A 24,398-nucleotide genomic window follows, 5' to 3' on the forward strand; every position below is an offset into this window, starting at 1 on the left:
GGTTTAAATCTCCACTTTATCACCTTCATTGATCACCCAAAATCACCAAACTACCATCAAACACATATCATTATCATTAGAACCCATTCGAACCAAACACCATAAGCTACTTACGGTTCTGGTTCTTTTCAATGATCGAACAAACCACCACCATCATGGCTCATCACCATCCCCAAACACAACCATCTGAGCCATCACCTTTTACTATTATATTTTTTTTACACTGAATTTTTACCACTTCGGCTACTACTGCTACGATTGTACTTGTTTTCCTGTATTTTTCTGTTCCAATTGTGAACCCAATCCGATCAGAATCCACCATCATCTTTTTGATCTAAACACCCTTGAGCTGTAAATTGTTTTCACTGCTACGGTTTTCATTGTTCAACCGCTATATGTTTACGATTTTGTTCAATTCGATCAAACACAGAATCAAAAACCATCAAACCTTTCACCACCACTCGAGAACACACCACCTTGTTAACCCTTGGACACCTGCTAGTTGTTTCGCTATGTTTCTGTTTGTCTATTAATCGAAACTCACCCAAGAAAAACCCACTTGTATATTATTATTTTATTTTGGCCGATTCCTACTGTTTTGGTTCCAAACGAAACCCACAAAACCGTCGCCTACTATTTTCGAAACCACTTGTTGCTCATCCACTTTACAGCTATTATTGTTTAACATTTATTTGCTTTATGCTGCTCTTTCCATTCTGAAACAGTAACGTGATAATGGTAATAAGATAATAATGATAAATGATGATGACTATGAGATAATGATGGTAATGAAGAGATGATGATGTTACGACGTTGGATGATGATGATAATATTTGAAGAGGATGAAGGATCATGTTAGGATGTTGATGAAGACGATGATGATCCGTAAAAATTAAAAGGGTAATGATGACTAAAATCGTGATGTAAAGATGAATATGTTCGGTAATGATGATGATGATTATTATAATGATGATGATGATCATTGTCACGACCCTACTTTTTCTGTTATCTTTTACCGTTAATTATTTAATGACCGTTAACTGTTATTCATGCCACGTCATCTCTATGAACTATATTATTATTTTTGTAATAATATATTAATTATTATGTGTTATGTGAAGATTTGTATTCATATTTTAAGTTATACATTTCTACGTGTCGCGGATTTCTATCCGACGAATCTTTTCGGTTTTTAAACCATCGGCCGAGCTTTTGGGATTTTTAAGTCCTAAATATTTTAAATATGATATTTTAAGGTCATATGATTATATATAGTATTTATATATATTTTTCATCGCGCATTTGTTATCTCTCCGAATTTTCAATCGCGTAATCGTGTTTTCGTGTTTCGGGTTTCGATCGGGCGTTCGGGCCACAATGAATTATCAAGTTACAAAATTGGCCCACTATGGGGCCCACCCCATCCCATTTTCGGCCGAAGCTAAGGGAGGGGAGTATACTCCCATATTTTTCTTTCATTTTGTAATTCCATCTCATTTAATTTTTACACACTTAAACCTAAACCTTATTTTGCTCTCTTCCTCTCCTCCTCCCTTCCTTGTGTTGTCACCACACCACCACAACATCATCATTATCATCTACAAATATTGCTTGGATCATCATATAATTAGCACCAACGCGTTCCTCTCGATCTCCTCTACGCGATAACATCTCTTGATTCTCGATTAGGGTATAAACCCTAACCCTAGATTTTTAATTTTTCATTATTTTTCTGTATTTTGATGTTATATTGATAGTATGATAGTTACATGTTATTGTTTTGATGATTGTATGCGTAGAATTGCTCAAATACATATGTTTTCAGTTTGATTTGATTGGGACAGCATCTTTTTCATTCATTTATGATATTTTAACTGATATAAAAGTGAAATTAAAGTATCTAGATGAGTTCCTCTCATTAAGACATTAATTTTAGACTCCGGATTCATGTCATTTCGATTCCCGGAGCTCTAGATATGATTGAAATGGTGTTTTGTTAAGATTGAATTATGAAAACGAATTGAACCAGGTTGGGTCTGACTTTGTGACCACTTTTAGAGTCTTTAGGGTGTACTAGTGTGTTAGGATTGATGATGGGATGAACTTTCATGTTCGGGTCATCTAAATCCGAGCCACGGATCACCCGTTATGACTAAATCATGATTTTGAATGAATTGAAGTTCCAAGTGGTGTAATGGCTGATCATCACGACTTAGATACTGTTCTTGGTGTGTTCTTGAGTGCATCAATGTGTCCGGTGGTTTGATTAGGCGGAGATATATATAAGGCTCGCCGAAAACCGACACCCGGGGCTCAAGATATGACCCAAAGAACTTTTGATTTAAAACTTATGGTTGATTATTAAAACTTATGATATAAATGATGATTTTCATTATTATTAAATTACTTATAATATAAAAAGTAATTATTATAATTTAAGACTTATTATATATATTTATTATATCATTTAATTAATACTTATGATTTAATTAACATCTTAATTAAACTTATGATTAATAATACTTTTATTATTAATGAAAAATACTTATGATAAGTATTAAACTTATATTATAAGATTATTATTATAAGACTTATAATAAGGATTAATTAATTATTTAATTATTATAAGGCTTAGTTATTATTTAATTATTAAATACTTATGATTTAATGATTATAATTAGAAACTTATGACATGATTAATAATTCATTATTAATTAATACATATGATTTAAAATTTATTATTAAATTAATAATACTTACATTATGGTTAATATTTAATTAATTAATTAAATACTTATGTTATATTAATTATATCATTTAAACTTATGTTAACTTTAATAATTTAATTTAATTTAACTAAACTTATGTTATGACATAATTATACATATTTAACTTTAATAAATAGTATAACTTACATTATTATTATAACTTACACTTTTAAAATAAATGTTGACTATGTTTGACCAAGGTTGACTTTTGAGTTGACTTTCGGTTGACTTTGACTTTCAGTTGACTTTTGTTGACTTTCTAAATAAGAAAACTTTTCTAACTTAAAACTTTCTAAATATGGAAACTTTCTAAATTTGGAAACCTTCCAAAAATAGAAACTCTCCTAAAATAGAAACTTTCCTAAAATAGAAACTTTCCTAAAATAGATACTTTCCAAAAATGAAAATCTGCTAAAAATAGAAACTTTCTAAAAATAGAAAGTGTGTGTCCTTACGCTGTTCCGATCAAACCGATGCATGCTGAGTATTGTTCTATGTCTACTTGCAACATGTACAATAGCTATCATACTAAGACTTGACCTAAGTTAGTTATTTATATCGACCTGCTTTATTTATAGGTCGGCGTTGTGATCATTCCGATCACTGTACTCCATTTGTTGTTCGCTTATTTGTGTTGGTTACTTCGTTACTATTAAGGTGAGTTATAGTCCCGTTTTTACATATTTTTCAAAGTATATTTTTGAGATGTGATTACATGCATTTTATTTCACGTTTAGACACAAGTGACAATTAAAATTAAATTATTCATTGTGAGTTGGACAAAAATATTCCCTAGTCTGGTAACTGTAATCACTGGTTTCTACTGGTGAACGCGAATCCTACGGATAGATCTATCGGGTTTGACAACCCCATTTCGAGCTAGTCGCGCTAACAATTTATAATCGGAATGTTTAGTACTTCGTATTTTGTTGTAGATACACTGTCCGGTGTATATCATTTATTGTGTTTGGCAAGGGTAAATAAAGGGTTAAGTGGTTACCAGGTGGCTCATTGATAATGGAATAATGTTTAATGTTTTCTAACATTTTTAAATCTTGTGGTCTAAAGTTTATTCAATTATTTAAACCTATAATTCACTCAACCTTTGTGTTGACAGTTTACTCGCATGTTTTCACAGGTACTTGAGTTTATGTGATGCTTCCGCTGTGTTTAGAAGAGTCTGCATGCATTTGGGCAGATTTTATAAAACAATTATGAAACTTAAGCTTGCATTCTATTTTTGAATAATTTAAATTTGTGGGTTTGTTGGCAATGTTTTGTGTCAACTTTGGTTAATTAATATGTTGGATTATTTTAAACTACATATTTTGTTATGCTTTCCTTTTTGGGAAACTTTTGAAATAAAAGAATGCAATGACGTTTATTAAATTCATTTAAGTTCGATCAAGCCATGGGACTAAGTGACGGAGCTGTTAAGTGTTTTGACGGGGCCATCACAGTTGGTATCAGAGCTCTGGTTGTAGGGAACTAGGCGGTATTAATGTGGTCAACCCGTAGTTCTTAGGGTGCATTAGAGTCAAGTCTACAGCCCGACCCTTTGCTATAGCATTATTATGCATTTCATTTCGTATGAGATATATCATAAGCATTTATTTCTATTTGGTATGTGGTTTGTGGTTTTACTGTTTGCAGATGTCGACTTCGAGCAACAACTCCATTCCTGCTCCTGCTCATTCGGCTGCTGCCAGACGCTGTGATGATCAACCTTTGATTGATGATCCTATTCACTACTACTTTTCCACCCTCACTCACATGAACAGAGCTTACACCGACAAGACGCGTATTAATGATCTTAGTGATTGTATGTGTATCTTGCCGCATAACGAGGTGATGGACGAGATTCGAGCTAGTATGGATTTGTTCATCAGTTTCAATCATAATGTTGGAATCGAGAATCGTAAGCGTAACCGTGAGGTGGACGCTAAGTTTGAGGCTCTCGAGAGCATAGTTCGTGGTTTGAAGGCAGAGTTGGAAGAAGTGAAAGGAAAGTTGAGGAAGTATGAGACTCTTGCTGAGACTCATGCCGGCCCGGCTTATCAAACCCGCTCTAAGAAGATGTGATATGATGATTCATGATTGATTATTTATTTCATAAGACTTAATGTCCTTTTTACATACTTTTTTTGGGTTATGTACGGCGTTTTGCCGAAGATTTTATTAAGGTTTTGTTATAGGATGTTTTTCATTATGTATGGATGGTTATTTTTATGACATCTATTATCCTTATCACATTTTATTTCTGATTTTGTGACTCTTGGCATGTAATATTATGCGTAATGTAGATCATGTATGTAGGTGCTATGTATGTTGTATGATGTTATCATAAAATATGTATGCATGTGGTGGTTATTTCTATAACAATCATAACTGTCATGTCATTACTCATGGTGTTCGTTGACTATTATTTGAATGGTTAATCATTTCGTGTTTGATCTATTCCTGTATAACACTAGTATTATTCTTAGTACTCACGGTTGTGTTATTTTGTTTTGAAGATCATGCCTCCTAGAGAGTCCAACGAAGCCCGTATGCAACATCTTATCTCCAAAGGGATAGCTGCTGCTATGGCAGCAAATGCTAATACTAATGCGAATAACAACAATCAGGTGGGATGTTCCCACAAAACGTTCATGGCAAGTCGTCCACAAGAATTCAGTAGTACTGAAGGACCTATAGGACTTACTCGTTGGTTTGAGAAGATTGAGTCTATTTTCAGGGTTAGTCGTGTCCGAGAGGAGGACAAGGTTAGTTTTGCTAGCTGCACACTTAAAGATAGTACATTGACCTGGTGGAACAACTTGGTTAGTAGTTTAGGAAATGATGTGGCTTATGGTTTAACTTGGAATAATTTCAAAGAAAGAATGATCATCCGTCCCGGGGTGAGCTTAAGAAGTTAGAAGCTGAACTTAAGAACTTGAAAATGAAGGGCACTGAATTAGATGCCTACGAGCAAAGGTTCTTCGAGTTGACTTTGTTGTGTCCTAATGTTTATGCTGATGAGAATCTTAAGATTGAAGCTTAGATTGATGGGTTATCTGACAAAATTGAGCATGGGGTTGAGTCTAGTGAGCCCCAAACTATCGAAGCTGCTATGTCTATGGCTCATAAGCTTAATGATAAGATTTTAAGGAGGAGTAAGGCTGCTGGGACCGATGCCAGTGAAGAGGTTGTTAAGAAGGCTGATAATGGGAAAAGGAAGTGGGATAATAACCGCAACCAGAACCAAGGTCAGCAAAAGAAACAAGATACTTCCGGTGCTAGTAACCAAAATCAGTGTGTGTGTCGTTGATGTTATAAGGCTCAAGATGGATATTGCACGGTTACTTGTAAGATGTGTTTCAAACAGGGACACATTGCTAAAGATTGTACGGTGCTTCTGCCGAGTTCTGCTACTCCTGCTGCAGGTGGTAATAATAGTAATAATGCTGGTAATAGTGGTGGTAATGGTAATGGTAATGGTAATGGGAAGTTAAGGAATGGCGGTAATCAGAGAGTTTGTTACGAGTGTGGAAAGCCGGGGCATTTCCGTGATGCCTGTCCTAACAAGAAGACTACTGAGAATGCACGTGGAAGAGCGTTCAACATTAACGCCAGGGATGCTGAGGAAGATCCTAAACTTGTTACGGGTACGTTCTCGGTCAACGATCTATCAACTTATGTACTATTTGATTCATGGGCTGATTTGAGTTTTGTGTCGAGTAAATTAAGTCTAAAAATCAACACACCGTTAACTGCTTTAGACAATACATATGTTGTTGAAATAGCTAATGGTAAAGTGCTTACTACTAAGACTGTGTATCGTAAATGTAACATTAATCTGGCCGGTAGAGATTTTGAGATAGATTTGGTACCGATTGACCTAGGCAGTTTTGACATTGTTATTGGCATAGATTGGTTGTCTGCGAATCGTGCTGAGATTGTGTGTTATAAGAAAGCTATTCGCATTACTAATGTGGTTGGAGAGCCACTGATGGTTTTTGGAGATAAGAAATGCAGACAGTTAAATCTTATTAGCTGTTTGAAAGTTCATAAATATCTTCGCAAAGGCTGTCATGCTATTCTAGCCCATGTTGTTGATCCCGATAAAGAAACGAAGAGTGTTGGAGATGTTCATATTGTTAGAGATTTCCCCAGGTATTTCCCGAAGATTTACCTGGCCTTCCACCGCAACGCGCGGTAGAATTTCAAATTGATCTTGTTCCCGGTGCTGCTCCTGTGGCACGTGCTCCTTACCGACTTGCGCCTTCCGAACTTCAAGAATTGTCAAGTCAACTCCGTGATTTGTTAGACAAGGGTTTCATTCGTCCTAGTTCGTCCCCTTGGGGAGCTCCTGTTCTGTTTGTTAAGAAGAAGGATGGTTCTTTCCGTTTGTGCATTGATTATCGTGAGTTGAACAAGCTTACTATTAACAATCGATACCCTCTTCCGAGAATTGATGATCTGTTCGATCAGCTTCAGGGTTCATCTGTTTATTCTAAAATCGATCTTCGTTCCGGCTATCATCAGTTGTGTGTTAAAGAATCCGATGTTTCGAAAACTGCTTTTCGCACCCGTTACGGTCACTTTGAGTTTCTTGTTATGCCGTTCGGATTGACAAATGCACCTGCTGTGTTCATGGACCTCACGAACCATGTGTGTAGACCCTATCTGGACAAATTCATTATTGTGTTCATCGACGACATCCTTATTTATTTTAAGAGTGATGAAGAGCACGAAGAATATTTGAAGTTAGTGCTCGATCTGTTAAGAAAAGAAGAGTTGTACGCTAAGTTCTCTAAGTGTGCTTTCTGGTTACGAGAAGTTCAATTCGTTGGACATATTGTTAGTAAACAGGGAATACAAGTTGATCCTGCTAAGATTGAGGCGATTGAAAAGTGAGAAATTCTGAAAACTCCTACTCAGATTCGTCAGTTTCGAGGGTTCGCAGGTTACTATAGAAGGTTCATTCAAGATTTCTCTCGTATAGCGAAACCTCTAACTACTTTAACGCACAAGGGGAAGAAGTATGAGTGGAAGGATGAACAAGAGGCTGCTTTTCAGATTTTAAAGAAGAAGTTAACTACCGCTCCGATATTGTCACTACCTGAGGGTAATGATGATTTTGTTGTTTATTGTGATGCTTCACGTCAAGGCTTTAGTTGTGTTTTGATGCAACGAAGGAAAGTTATTGCGTACGCGTCACGTCAGTTGAAGATTCACGAGCAGAATTATACAACTCATTATTTAGAGTTGGGGGCCGTTGTTTTTGCGCTTAAGATTTGGAGGCATTATTTGTATGGGGTCAAGAGTACTGTGTACACAGATGACAAAAGTCTTCAACATATCCTCGATCAGAAACAGTTGAACATGAGACAACGAAGATGGATTGAGACGTTGAATGATTATGATTGTGAACTTTTATATCATCCGGGTAAGGCCAATGTTGTGGCAGATGCGTTGAGTCGTAAAGAAAGGGCTGAACCTCGTAGGTTTAGGGCTTTGAACATGACAATTAGAACAAACCTCGCAAGGTAGATTCTTGAGGCACAACAAGAAGCCTTAAAGTAAGAGAATTTTGTGAATGAGAACGTAAGAGGTATGGCTAAGAAGTTTGAGGTACGAACAGATGGTACTAGATACTTTGCGGGACGTCTTTGGGTTCCGAAGTTTGGTGAACTGCGACAACTTGTTTTAGATGAGGCTTATAAGTCTAGGTACTATATTCATCCTGGTTCAGGAAAGATGTATCATGACCTTAAGGAGCTGTATTGGTGGCTTAATTTGAAAGCTGATGTGGCTACGTATGTGGCTAAGTGTTTGACCTGTGCTAAGGTTAAAGCTGAACATCAAAAACCGTCTGGACTTTTGGTGCAACCTGAGATTCCCGAGTGGAAGTGGGAAGGAATTACGATGGATTTTATTACTAAGTTATTTAGAGTTGCGTGTGGCTATGACACCATTTGGGTGATTGTAGATCGACTCACTAAGTCGGCTCACTTTTTTCCGATTAAGGAAACAGATTCGATGGAGAAGCTTACTCGTTTGTATTTGAAGGAGATTATTTCTAGACATGGTGTTCCTGTATCTATTATTTCAGACCGAGACAGTCGATTTGTATCGAGGTTTTGGCGATCCTTACAGGAAGCCTTGGGAACTAAGTTAGATATGAGCACCGCTTATCATCCTCAAACGGATGGTCAGAGTGAAAGGACCATTCAGATGTTAGAAGATATGTTACGAGCGTGTGTTATTGATTTTGGTAATGGGTGGGACGAATATTTACCGCTAGCTGATTTTTCTTATAACAACAGTTATCATGCAAGTATTAAAGCTGCACCGTTCGAAGCTCTGTATGGTAGAAAGTGTAGGTCTCCTGTCTGCTGGAATGAGGTTGGGGATGCTCAACTCACAGGTCCAGAAATTATTCATGAGACTACCGAGAAGATCGTACAGATTAAGGAAAGATTGAGAACCGCCAGAAGTCGGCAAAAGAGTAATGCCGATAAGGGAAGGAAAGATATAGAATTTCAAGTTGGTGACCGTGTTATGTTAAAGGTTTCACCTTGGAAAGGTGTGATACGTTTTGGTAAAAGGGAAAAGTTGAGTCCTCGTTTTGTTGGATAGTTTGAGATCTTTGAGAGAGTTGGACCGGCGGCTTATCGTTTGAAGTTGCCACAAGAACTCAGTGCTGTTCACGATGTCTTTCATGTATCGAATTTGAAGAAGTGTTTGGCCGAGGTCGATAAGACTATTCCGCTGGAGGAACTTCATGTTGATAAGCAACTACATTTTATTGAGGAACCTGTTGAAATTATGGACCGAGAAGTTAAGACTCTTAAGCAGAGTAGGATCCCTATTGTCCGGGTTAGATGGAACGCCAGACGCGGTCCCGAGTTCACTTGGGAGCGTGAAGATCAGATGAAGCAGAAGTACCCGCATTTGTTCCCAGATGCTGAGTCAACCCCTGCACCTGCTTAAATTTCGGGACGAAATTTCCGTAACGGGAAGGTACTGTCACGACCCTACTTTTTCCGTTATCTTTTACCGTTAATTATTTAACGACTGTTAACTGTTATTCGTGCCACGTCATCTCTATGACCTATATTATTATTTTTGTAATAATATATTAATTATTATGTGTTATGTGAAGATTTGTATTCATATTTTAAGTTATACGTTTCTACGTGTCACGGATTTCTATCCGGAGAATCTTTTCGGTTTTTAAACCAACGGCCGAGCTTTTGGGATTTTTAAGTCCTAAATATTTTAAATATGATATTTTAAGGTCATAGGATTATATATAGTATTATACTATATACTAAATATGGACAACACCCTCCAACCACAACCCGTTACATACCCCAAAAAACACTGTAGCTACTGTAACGCACTGTAGCGCACTGTAGCTACAGTAGTTTTTTTTTTGTGGAAATAATTTACTTTATCTTCTAATTTTATTCTGAATTCTGATTTTAAGTTTAACTAAATAATTAACATCTACTTTAATCGATTCTAAACAATCTAATAAATAAATAAATTGGAGTAGATCTTAAAACAAAAATCATATACTAAAATTAATACAGTAACTAACAAAGACTAATAAAGAATTTTTTATCACCAAAAATAACTATAAAAACCCTCCATAAAACACCACCGCCACCAACCATTTTTGAAACAAACCACCGTCAACAGCTACTTGCCACTTCCGGCAACAATTCGCCACTAACACCAACTTCTAGCAAAAACGATGTCGGCAACAAACAATACCATTATACATTATACATTATACTAAATATGGACAACGCCAACCAATTAAATCCCACTACATCAACGAAATCGCTACAGTATAACAGTAACCACCAGGGGTACTTTTGTCTTTTCACACCCAAGGTTGCAATTAAATCCCACCACATCAACGAAATTGCTACAGTATAACAGTAACCACCAGGGGTACTTTTGTCTTTTCACACCCAAGGTTGCAAAAAAAAAAAAAAAAAAAAAAAGCAAAAGCAAGATCACAGTTTACAATATTCTTTCACATCTTTAAATCTTCAACACCACCATTTTTTTTTTACCTCTTACCCAACCACCACCCCTCCACCAGCACCGCCGCCAAGCAAGATCACAGTTTACAATATTCTTTCACATCTTTAGATCTTCAACACCACCATTTTTTTTTACCTCTTACCCAACCACCACCCCTCCACCTGCACCGCCGCCACCGTCACCATACCGCTGCTACGAGCACGTCGCTACTAACACCAGCCAATATGGATCTAGAACTAAACAGATCTGAGGACAAATTTTTTTTTAGTTAAGTAAAGTCAGAAAATATAACAAACACAAAAAACAACTGAAAAATAAAAACATATATCGCTATAATATACGAACTTACAAGATCATGAACTTGAAAATTTTTAATCTTAAACTGAAAAAATAAAAAATTCTAACCCAAAACAACTTTTCCGACCGATGCGGTTTCCTGTCTTGATTTAACATAAATTTCGGTTCTAATTGTTACGATGAGAGATCTACAACTAATATCGACCTCCACCACCACCATCGAGAAATTCCGTTCACCGCCATCATCGCCCTACCACGAACTCCGTCCATCACCACCATCAACCTACTACAAATACCACTTTGAAAAGAAAAATATGAGTTTCTTAATAACGACGTTTATTTTTTCTAGATTTGTTGAACGAGAATGTTAGAGAAAGCATACATATAAAAAATCGTTTATATAAAACTCGATTTGATATTATTTATGCTAAAAATATACTAACAAAACAAGTTAGAAACTATTAAAAAAATTTGATGAAAACGCGTTGAAGATGAAAATTCAAGAAGATAAACTCAGATATAGTTTAGTAGAGGATAAAGTAAATGGGAAAGTGTGTGGTGTTTGAATAATGATAAAGAAAATTAACTTATACCAAAACCCTATCACAAATGAGTAGATTTCATGCCTTTTCTGGTGGGCTTAAGCCCAAACATTAAAAGAGATAAAAAAAGCCCACATATTTCTTATTATCTTAATTTTTAATTTTAACTTATTTGAAATTAAATTAAAAGTTAAGTTCATTGAAAAAATATGCGTAGTATTTATACTCCTATTTCTTAAAAATGACTTTTTTCTTGTTATCTTTAAAATATTTTTTTGTACAACTTTAATTATTTATTTTTATTTTTGTCGTTGGTAAAAGTTATAAATATGAATTATGAAAGTTTACACTAACATAGTTGTAGTTTTTGTTCTTTTATTATCACCAAATTCAAATATTTATTTGTTCTTTTTATCTCAATAATTTAGAGTGTAAAAATGAACAAAGGATGCTTAAACCATAACAGTTGCTGGGCATTGCGTAAATGATCTGGAAAGAGTGGACAACATTTTGATGACTTTCCGCCCAAAAACTGTCTAACGATGTAGTAGCGTTAAAATGACACTAATCCGCCGCGAAGAGCGGACCACAAATCTAGTTTATATATATTTTTCGTCGCCCATTTGTTATCTCTCCGAATTTTCAATCGTGTAATCATGTTTTCGCGTTTCGGGTTTCGATCGGGCGTTCGGGCCACAAGGAATTATCAAGTTACAAAATTGGCACACTATGGGGCCCACCCCATCCCATTTTTGGCCGAAGCTAAAGGAGGGGAGTATACTCCCATATTTTTCTTTCATTTTGTAATTCCATCTCATTTTATTTTTACATACTTAAACCTAAACCTTCTTTTGCTCTCTTCCTCTCCTCCTACCTTCCTTGTGCCATTGCCACACCACCACAACATCATCATTATCATCAACAAATATTGCTTGGATCATCATATAATTAGCACCAACGCGTTTCTCTCAATCTCCTCTACGCGATAACATCTCTTGATTCTCGATTAGGGTATAAACCCTAACCCTAGATTTTTAATTTTTCATTATTTTTCTGTATTTTGATGTTATATTGATAGTATGATAGTTACATGTTATTGTTTTGATGATTGTATGCGTAGAATTGCTCAAATACATATGTTTTCGGTTTGATTTGATTGGGACAGCAGATTTTTCGTTCATTTATGATATTGTAACTGATATAAAAGTGAAATTAAAGTATCTATATGAGTTCCTCTCATCAAGACATTAATTTTAGACTCCGAATTCATGTCATTTCGATTCCCGGAGCTCTAGATATGATTGAAATGGTGTTTTGTTAAGATTGAATTATGAAAATGAATTGAACCAGGTTTGGTCTGACTTTGTGACCACTTTTAGAGTCTTTAGGGTGTACTAGTGTATTAGGATTGATGATGAGATGAACTTTCATGTTTGGGTCATCTAAATTCGAGCCACGGATCACCCGTTATGACTAAATCATAATTTTGATTAAATTGAAGTTCCAAGTGGTGTAATGGCTGATCATCACTACTTGGGTACTGTTATTGGTGTGTTCTTGATTGCACCAATGTGTCAGGTGGTTTGATTAGGCGGAGATATATATAAGGCTCGCCGAAAACCGACACCCGGGGCTCAAGATATGACCCGAAGAACTTTTGATTTAAAACTTATGGTTGATTATTAAAACTTATGATATAAATGATGATTTTCATTATTATTAAATTACTTATGATATAAAAAGTAATTATTATAATTTAAGACTTATGATATATATTTATTATATCATTTAATTAATACTTATGATTTAATTAACATCTTAATTAAACTTATGATTAATAATACTTTTATTATTAATGAAAAGTACTTATGATAAGTATTAAACTTATATTATAAGATTATTATTATAAGACTTATAATAAGGATTTATTAATTATTTAATTATTATAAGGCTTAGTTATTACTATTTAATTATTAAATACTTATGATTTAATGATTATAATTAGAAACTTATGACATGATTAATAATTCATTATTAATTAATAATACTTATGATATGAGTTAAAATTTATTATTAATTAATAATACTTATATTATGGTTAATATTTAATTAATTAATTAAATACTTATGTTATATTAATTATATCATTTAAACTTATGTTAACTTTAATAATTTAATTTAATTTAACTAAACTTATTTTATGACATAATTATACATATTTAACTTTAATAAACATTATAACTTACATTATTATTATAACTTACACTTTTAAAATAAATGTTGACTATGTTTGACCAAGGTTGACTTTTGAGTTGACTTTTGGTTGATTTTGACTTTTAGTTGACTTTTGTTGACTTTCTAAATAAGGAAACTTTCCTAACTTAAAACTTTCTAAATATGGAAACTTTCTAAATTTGGAAACTTTCCTAAAATAGAAACTTTCCTAAAATAGAAACTTTCCTAAACTAGAAACTTTCCAAAAATGGAAATCTGCTAAAAATAGAAACTTTCTAAAAATAGAAAGTGTGTGTCCGTACGCTGTTCCGATCAAACCGATGCATGCTGAGTATTGTTCTATGTCTACTTGCAACATGTACAATAGCTATTATACTAAGACTTGACCTAAGTTAGTTATTTATATTGATCTGCTTTATTTATAGGTCGGCGTTGTGATTATTCCTGATCACTGTACTCCATTTGCTGTTCGCTTATTTGTGTTGGTTACTTCGTTACTATTAAGGTGAGTTATAGACCCATTTTTACATACTTTTCAAAGTATATTTTTGGGATGTGATTACATGCATTTTATTTCACGTTTAGACACAAGTGACAATTAAAATTAAATTATTCATTGTGAGTTTGACAAAAAATATTCCCTAGTCTGGTAACTGTAATCACTGGTTTCTACTGGTGAACGCGAATCCTACGGATAGATCTATCGGGTTTGACAATCCCATTTCGAGCTAGTCGCGCTAGCAATTTATAATCGGAATGTTTAGTACTTCGTATTTTGTTGTAGATACACTGTCCGGTGTATATCATTTATTGTATTTGGCAAGGGTAAATAAAGGGTTAAGTGGTTACCAGGTGGCTCATTGATAATGGAATAATATTTAATGTTTTCTAACATTTTTAATTCTTGTGGTCTAAAGTTTATTCAATTATTTAAACCTATAATTCACTCAACCTTTGTGTTGATAGTTTACTCGCATGTTTTCATAGGTACTTGAGTTTATGTGATGCTTCCGCTGTGTTTAGAAGAGTCTGCATGCATTTGGGTAGATTTTATGAAACAATTATGAAACTTAAGCTTACATTCTGTTTTTGGATAATTTAAATTTGTGGGTTTGTTGGCAATGTTTTGTGTCAACTTTGGTTAATTACTATGTTGGATTATTTTAAACTACATATTTTGGTATGCTTTTCTTTTTGGGAAACTTTTGAAATAAAAGAATGCAATGACGTTTATTAAATTCATTTAAGTTCGATCAAGCTGTGGGACCAAGTGACGGAGCCGTTAAGTGTTTTGACGGGGCCATCACAATCATGATATGTGTAATATAGAATGATATCCTATTACTATAGTCGTACCTTCTTTTCTGTTTGGTACAGCAAACTTAAATTTCATATGTAACGGGTTATGATCTTGGGCTGCTTGCTTCGTTTTTTTTGGGGCCAAGATTCATCTCATGTTCCTTGTTGGGCCAAGACTCAGCTGGTTACAGTTGGGCAAAGACAAATAAAACCGGACATATATATATATATATATATATATATATATATATATATATATATATATATATATATATATATATATATATATATATATATATATATATATATATATATATATATATGGGTTACGATATAATCAGATAAACAAGGATGGAAGAGTGGTTACGGGAGATGTTGGGTGAACGGGAAGTCGCGGGTTCGAGCCCGGTCTTGGGCGATTCTTTTTAGGACGAATTTTAAATGGGTATACCTTGTTATTTCTTTTACTTCTATTATTATTATTGTTGTTATTATTGATTATTGCTATTATTACTAAGTATTATTAGTATTGTAATTATTATTATTATTATTATTATTATTATCATTATTAGTATTATAACTATTATTATTATTACTACTAATACAAGTATTAAGTATCATTTATTATTATTATTATGATTATGGTTACAATTATGATTATTATTAGTATTATTACTAAGTATCAAGTATTATTATCTTTATTATTATTATTATTATTATTATTATTTCAAGTATTATTTATTATTAATAAACGTTGTTACTATCATTATTAGTATTGTTATTATTAAAAATTAATATTCTTACAACTATATTATTATTATTATTATTATTATCATTCTTACTACTAGTATCATTATTATTATTATTATTATTATTATTATTATTATTATTATTATTATTACAACTATATTATTACTAAAAGAATCATTTTTAGTAAAAGTATCATTAAAATTATCGTTTTAAAAATTAATATTTTTATCATTATTATTATAATTATTATATTACAACAAATAAAGATTTTGTACATAAAATATACTTACTACATATACTAAAATTTTATTAATATTTCATATAACTACAAATATAGAAATAATATACATATATATATATATATATATATATATATATATATATATATATATATATATCAATGAAATTATGTGATTTCCATTATATGTTTTAATATATATAGAATTAATATAGGGTCGTGAATCCGAGGCCAACCCTGCATTGTTCATTTCCGTCGTATGAATATTTTTACTACAAAATATTGCATCGTGAGTTTCATTACTCCCTTTTTCTATATATTTTCGGGACTGAGAATACATGCGCTGATTTTATTAATGTTTTACGAAATAGACACAAGTGATCAAAAACTACATTCTATGTCTGGATTATGAATATTGAATATCACCCCTTTTTAGCTTGGTAACCTAATAATTAGGAAACGGGTATGGCCCCTAATTAACGCGAATCCTAAAGATAGATCTATGGACCTCGACAAGTCCCATCCGGGGTACAGATGCTTTAGTACTTCGAGATTATTATTATTATACAAACGAGAGGTTCTGTTTGGGGATATTCTATGCATTAAAGTTAAGTCGGTTATCAAGCGTTCACCATATGAATGATTTTTAATTCGCGGGTTACGCGTGTTATTATGTACTCGGGTTACGTGTACAATTAAATATCTGAAATCTTGTGGTCTATTAAAATAATGGAAATGATTGTTTATGATAAACTAATGAACTCACCAACCTTTTGGTTGACACTTGAAAGCATGTTTATTCTCAGGTACGAAAGAAATCTTTCACTGTGCATTTGCTCTTTTTAGAAATATTACTTGGAGTCATTCATGGCATATTTCAAAAGACGTTGCATTCGAGTCGTCGAGTTCCTCAAGATTATTATTAAGTCAATTATAGTTGGATATATTATGAAATGGTATGCATGCCGTCAACTTTCGTTGTAATGAAAGTTTGTCTTTTAAAAACGAATGCAATGTTTGAAAAATGTATCATATAGAGGTCAAGTACCTCGCGATGTAACCAAATGTAATGTATTCGTCCAGATGGATTAGGACGGGTCATTAGAAAACTAAGGGTAATATAGTAGCTCCCACAAGTTAAAACTTGACAAACGCCATCGTTGTCAACTTGACCTGTTCGCCATCTTCTAAGTCAAACTCCATGTTGCATCTTTATCTTTAATCTTCATCTTATTACATTTATTTAAAATTGAAAAATACAACTAATCTAATACTTTTACAATTTAGAATAAACATAAATACAATACTATGAAAATGAAAAATAAATATAATACAACTTTGGCTTCAAAATGGCCTTTCTAATAAATCAAATAATCAACATAATATTGTCGTAATCAACAATCACAACAATCATATATAGGTCGGGGCATTATGGGCTATGTGTGCAATCACAATTTTAATAACTACATTATTAAAACCTACATATAGCTTGTCCATGGTTACAATGCATGTGTACAACCATGGAATGAAATAAACAACAATTATTCAAGCTATAAAAAAATAAATTCAAAATTTATAACAGTGATTTTTTTCAGATCTTATTCGTGCGTCATGAGGTAATCAACAAAGTTGACTTTCAAAACCATAAAGGTTTTAACTTTTACCAATTCATCACAAAGCTAAATCTAAAGAAAATCACGTGACAATTAAGATGGTGTAAAAGTGGCTCTGATACCACTGTTGAAAAACCGTGTGTACTTTTACCAATTTCAGATTAACGCAGCGGATAGTTAAAATAATAATCTTTTAATATTTCATAAAAACATTTACAAGATTGTATATTCATATATTTAATGAAACATGCGCACGATTAATTTATCCCAATGATCCAATTACACCATAATAATTGTCATGAATATAAAACAAAAGAGGAGTTAATGATATACCTTTCTTGGAGAAATTGATGAGACGGAGAGAAACTTACGATCAAAAGTATGACCGTCTCTTTGGATAGTCCACACTACACTTCAAACGACCGTCAATGGATGCTAGTCCAAACTCAAATATCGTATTAATATAATCCAATTATATTAATATATTAATCGATTATACTCTGTATGTGTATGTTGAGATTTATCAAAGGAAAGAAAAACAAATAAGTTATTTTTCCTCTCTTCTCTCTTCTTTCTTACTGATCTCATAACCCAACGATCATATATATATATATATATATATATATATATATATGAATATATGATATACTCTATTTGTTTGATAGCAAAAAGCAAATCAAAAGAATATATTATTTTCAATTTATTTGTCTGTAATATCATATTTCGTTTGATTTGGTTTTAAAAAGTCGTATTTCTCAAATACTTTAGGGGTATGTTATGTAACTTATAATTAATAATTTCTATCATATCGCTTTCATGTGAATAGTAAATTAATTAATTTCGTTTCATTTATTATTCATATGAATAGTAAATGAATTAATTTCGATTTACTATTTTGTTACTTGAGTAATATATATACATCATATATATATTTTTTATTTGATGTCTCGGTGTATGTGTGTGACCCCGAAGGCTCAAATAAAGTTGGCTATATAGTTATATGTTGTACCTTGCACATTAATCCTACACGTGTTTGAATACAATCGTAAAGAACCCATTCAAAAAGAAGTCTCCTTCTTTATTACAAATTCCTAGTAATATATCCACAACAAGATAACGTATGATCCCAACAAATAGACCGGGAACAAGATCAACAAAGAAAACCATCTTGTATTCTTCCTTCACCCTTATAGGCCTCCCTCGAATGATAGCTGGGTCCACTCATCGCTATAGTCTGACTCTGATACCACTGATAGGATCGATAGCCCAAACAACATGTCGTACACATAAGCCCAATAGTCCCTCTTTTCTCTAAAACTAATTGGTAGTAGATGAAGTTCCCTTTAGACTTATATGCATACATTTGTTTCTTTCCATATCTGCTGTGGGACTTTGTTTGCACACTTACAACTTCAATAATTAACAAAACAACTCCTATCATTGAGATCTGGTCTCTTAAAGGTACGAAAGTAAAAGAGTCAAGGAGAAGAAACTCTTCAGTAAAAAGCAAAATGCTCTTATTGATGACGCCTTGTGACGAAATTGTTGAAAGAGAATTTTTAAAGAAGAATAAATACATAAGATGGCATAGATGATTTTCTAACCCATATACTGTATTAAAACCCCGAGAAAAAGAGTGTATGATTCCCAAGATAAGGATATGTATGTTGTTGATAGAATCGAAAGTACAAGCTTAATTTTTGGATCGACTACATCTTTGCGAGAAGTCTCGGATTCAACCCCATCTTGGCCACGGAGGTTCACCCGCAATGACTCCGGGCTGCCCGCAAAGCTGGTAGTCGCCCTGGGATATAGTCGACTCGTATAGCGAGGAGGAAACCCAGGCTAATCAAAAAAAAAAAAAGTCTCGGATTCGAATCTTGTGGTATTTTGGAAATGCCACAGAGTAATCCGGTTGAGCCGCGTACCTTAAAGTATGTAGTCAGAGTAATCCGGTTGAGCCGCGTACATTAGAGTATGGGTCAGAATAACCCGAACAGGAAAAAATTGAATGTCGGTTAGGAGTCACTAAATTGAATGTGGGTTGAAGGTGATGTCGACATCCACCCACCCGATCATTTCCTTGGAAAAAATTGAAAGTGATAACTAATAATAACTTAATAGAGATATAGAAAAGATTGAAAGATTGAAAGATTGAAAGTATTAGAAGTATTTTTTCTAACGGTAAAAAGAGTAAAAGTGTTTTTTATTAAATGACTTTTGGTGCAGTGATTCCCTAAGATCGGTCTATGCTTATGGCTCGAGGTGATTACGAAGTAGAGTTTTAAGCCATAGCTAGTTGTTTTAAGTCATTCTTAAAAAAGAACGTTTGTGTTCTACTGCACCTGAAATATTGTAAACGTCAATTTGACAACAAATGGTAATAAGCAATATACTGATATGACTAAAAGAGTGGTTTTGGAATTTTTTACACAGACAAACATGTATGGGTATTATCACAAGGCTTGATACATAGAATGCAACAAATTAGAATAACCCAATGACCTTAACAATAGTCATTTCTTAAACACTTTATGAACTAGTTGATTGATTAAAAAGAGTGCAACAACATTGGAATCAACCTGCTAACTGACGAAGTGTTTAAATTGTTGGACGGACATATGAGTTACACTTCATAACCTTTTTCCTCAAACTCTTACAGAAGCATAATTATAGTATCATTTCTTGCCCAGTGATAAAGTAAGAAATCATGAACTTGCGGGCATAGCCCAATGGTTCTCCACATGTACTTTGTGTCATGGGATAGGGAGAGGTCGTGTGTAGTGACCCGAACCTTTCCATGTTTATATATATTAAATGAAATTGTTATTTACATGATTAAGTGTTTCCAACATGTTAAGTAATCAAACTTGTTAAGACTTGATTAATTGAAATAGGTTTCATATAGACAATTGACCACCCAAGTTGACTGGTGATTCACGAACGTTAAAACTTGTAAAAACTATATGATGTCATATATATGGATATATATATATATATATATATATATATATATATATATATATATATATATATATATAGTTAATATGGTATTATGATAAGTAAACATATCATTAAGTATATTAACAATGAGTTATATACATAAAAACAAGACTACTAACTTAAGGATTTCGAAACGAGACATATATGTAACGACTATAGTTGTAACGACATTTAAATGTATATATATCATATTAAGATATATTAATATATCATAATATCATGATAATATAATAATTTAACATCTCATTAGATATAATAAACAATGGGTTAACAACATTAAATGAGATCGTTAACTTAAAAGTTTCAAAACAACACTTACATGTAACGACTAACGATGACTTAACGACTCAGTTAAAATGTATATACATGTAGTGTATTTAGATGTATTAATATAATTTTGGAAGACTTCAAGACATATATCAAAACACTCATACTTAACGAAAATGGTTACAGCTACATTCCCATTCTTTTTTCATCAAGAATTCTAGTCGTATTCATACCCGTATTATACACAGCTTCTAGACGTACTTACTATGGGTATATACCAATAGGAACTAGCATGAGATTCCACTCTTGATTATGTCATGCATGACTAATCAATTTTAACTTCTACCATGAACTAGTCAACTAACTAGAACTCCTTTTAACCCCACTCACCACTCACCACTTACCACTCATCATTCACTCCAATTCACTTCCAATTCTCTTTCTAATTCTCTCTCAACACATACACACACTTATGAATGAATTTTTCCAGTAGCTAATCATCATCTTCATCAAAAATTACTTCAAGAATCAAGCTATAATCATCTTAGGAAGAACACTTCAAGAACACTTCGAAAATCCTTTCAAGTTTACTAGTTTACTTCCAAGCTTTCTAATCCATTCCAAGTAATCATCTAAGATCAAGAAATCTTTGTTATTTATAGTAGATTATCTTTCTTATTCAAGTTAATATTCATATTCAAACTTTGATTCAATTTCTATAACTATAAACTATCTTAATTCGAGTAAAAATCTTACTTGAATTTGTTTTTGTGTCATGATCCTACTTCAAGAACTTTCAATCCATCCAAGATCCTTTGAAGCTAGATCATTTCTTGTCACTTCCAGTAGGTTTACCTACTAAACTTGAGGTAGTAATGATGTTCATAACATCATTCGATTCATATATATAAAACTATCTTATTCGAAGGTTTAAACTCGTAATCACTAGAACATAGTTTAGTTAATTCTAAACTTGTTCGCAAACAAAAGTTAATCCTTCTAAATTGAATTTTAAAATCAACTAAACACATGTTCTATATCTATATGATATGCTAACTTAATGATTTAAAACCGAAAAACATGAAAAACACCGTAAAACCGGATATACGCCGTCGTAGTAACACCGCGGGCTGTTTTGGGTTAGTTAATTAAAAACTATGATAAACTTTGATTTAAAAGTTGTTCTTCTGGGAAAATAATTTTTATTATGAACATGAAACTATATCCAAAATTCATGGTTAAACTCAAAGTGGAAGTATGTTTTCCAAAATGGTCTCTTTCGGCTGAAATGGCTACCTTTACAAAAACAACTTGTAACCTGTATTTCTGACTATAAACTTATATGTTTTCTGTTTATATTCATAAACTTAAGTTCAATATGAAACCATATCAACTTGAAACACTCAAAACGGATTTAAAACGAAGAAGTTATGGGTAAAACAAGATTGGGTAATTTTTCTTGTTGTAGCTATGTGAAAATTGGTAACAAATCTATATTAATCATATCCTAGCTAACTTATATTGTATTATACATGTATTCTAATATATTATGTAATCTTGGGATACCATAGATACGTATACAAATGTTTTTACATATCATATCGACCCATCTATATATATTATTTGGAACAACCATAGACACTCTATATGCAGTAATATTGGAGTTAGCTATACAAGGTTGAGGTTGATTCCAAAAATATATATACTTTGAGTTGTGATCTAGCCTGAGATGTGTATACACTGGGTCGTGGATTGATTAAAGATAATATATATCGATTTATTTCTGTACATCTAATTGTGGACAACTAGTTGTAGGTTACTAACGAGGACATCTGACTTAATAAACTTAAAACATTAAAACGTATTAAAAATGTTGTAAATATATTTTGAACATACTTTGATATATATGTAGATATTTGTTATAGGTTCGTGAATCTACCAGTGGCCAAGTCTTACTTCCCGACGAAGTAAAAATCTGTGAAAGTGAGTTATAGTCCCACTTTTAAAATCTAATATTTTGGGATGAGAATACATGCAATTTTATAAATGTTTTACGAAATAGACACAAGTAAATGAAACTACATTATATGAGTGAATGATCGAAGCCGAATATGCCCTTTTTAGCTTGGTAGCCTAAGAATTTGGCCCCCAAATTGACGCGAATCCTAAAGATAGATCTATCGGGCCCAACAAGCCCCATTCTGGAATTTGGAATGCTTTAATACTTCAAAATTATCATGTCCGATTGGTGTCCCGGAATGATGGGGATATTCTATATGCATCTTGTTAATGTCGGTTACCAGGTGTTCACCATATGAATGAATTTTATCTCTATGTATGGGATGTATATTGAAATATGAAATCTTGTGGTCTATTATTATGATTTGATAATATATAGGTTAAACCTATAACTCACCAACTTTTTTGTTGACGTTTTAAGCATGTTTATTCTCAGATGATTATTAAGAGCTTTCGCTGTTGCATACTAAAATAAGGACAAGATTTGGAGTCCATGCTTGTATGATATTGTGTAAAAACTGCATTAAAGAAACTTATTTTTGATGTAATATATTCTTATTGTAAATCATTATGTAATGGTCGTGTGTAAACGGTATATTTTAGATTATCATTATTTGATAATCTATGTATTTTTTTTTAAACCTTTATCGATAAAATAAAGGTTATGGTTGTTTTAAAAATGAATGCAGTCTTTGAAAAACGTCTCATATAGAGGTCAAAACCTCGCGACGAAATCAATTAATATGGAATGTTTATAATCAATATGAACGGGACATTTCATCATGGTTTCGATCCTTAGGGATGACATGATTTTTTTTAAACCAATTGAACACCAATAATAGTGGTATATATTTACCCTATAGGGAGGTTTTACCGGATTCGTTCACGGACCCCTACCCGAAACCACTGCCCGAATGGATGTGTTCCCGGGTACCAGCGATCGGGTTCGGGTTTTCACCCGAACGTGTGTGTTACGTGAAAATGATGAGGGTTGTCGAAAAAAATGATCTATTGATGTCAAAAAATTGTCGTTCAAAAAAAATGTAAGAAATCAGGCCGTGCGAGTTGTTTCTAATTTTTTCTATCGCAAAGCACTGAAGACCCAACGGTACTCTATCATTCACACTTATCTAGCAACAATTGATGCAAGATATCTCTACTGAATGGACAATCTAATGAACATTTACTACTACATACAAAAAAAACATTATATCTCATATCTCATAATGCTTTATAAGAATTTCATCGAACACTTGTTGATCATCTGAAAAGAAAATTGATTTGACGGTATAGCAAAAATATCAAACTGTTATGACAACTT

The sequence above is a fragment of the Rutidosis leptorrhynchoides genome, chromosome 7, assembly GCF_046630445.1.
Source record: "Rutidosis leptorrhynchoides isolate AG116_Rl617_1_P2 chromosome 7, CSIRO_AGI_Rlap_v1, whole genome shotgun sequence".
NCBI classification, from domain to species: Eukaryota; Viridiplantae; Streptophyta; class Magnoliopsida; order Asterales; family Asteraceae; genus Rutidosis; species Rutidosis leptorrhynchoides.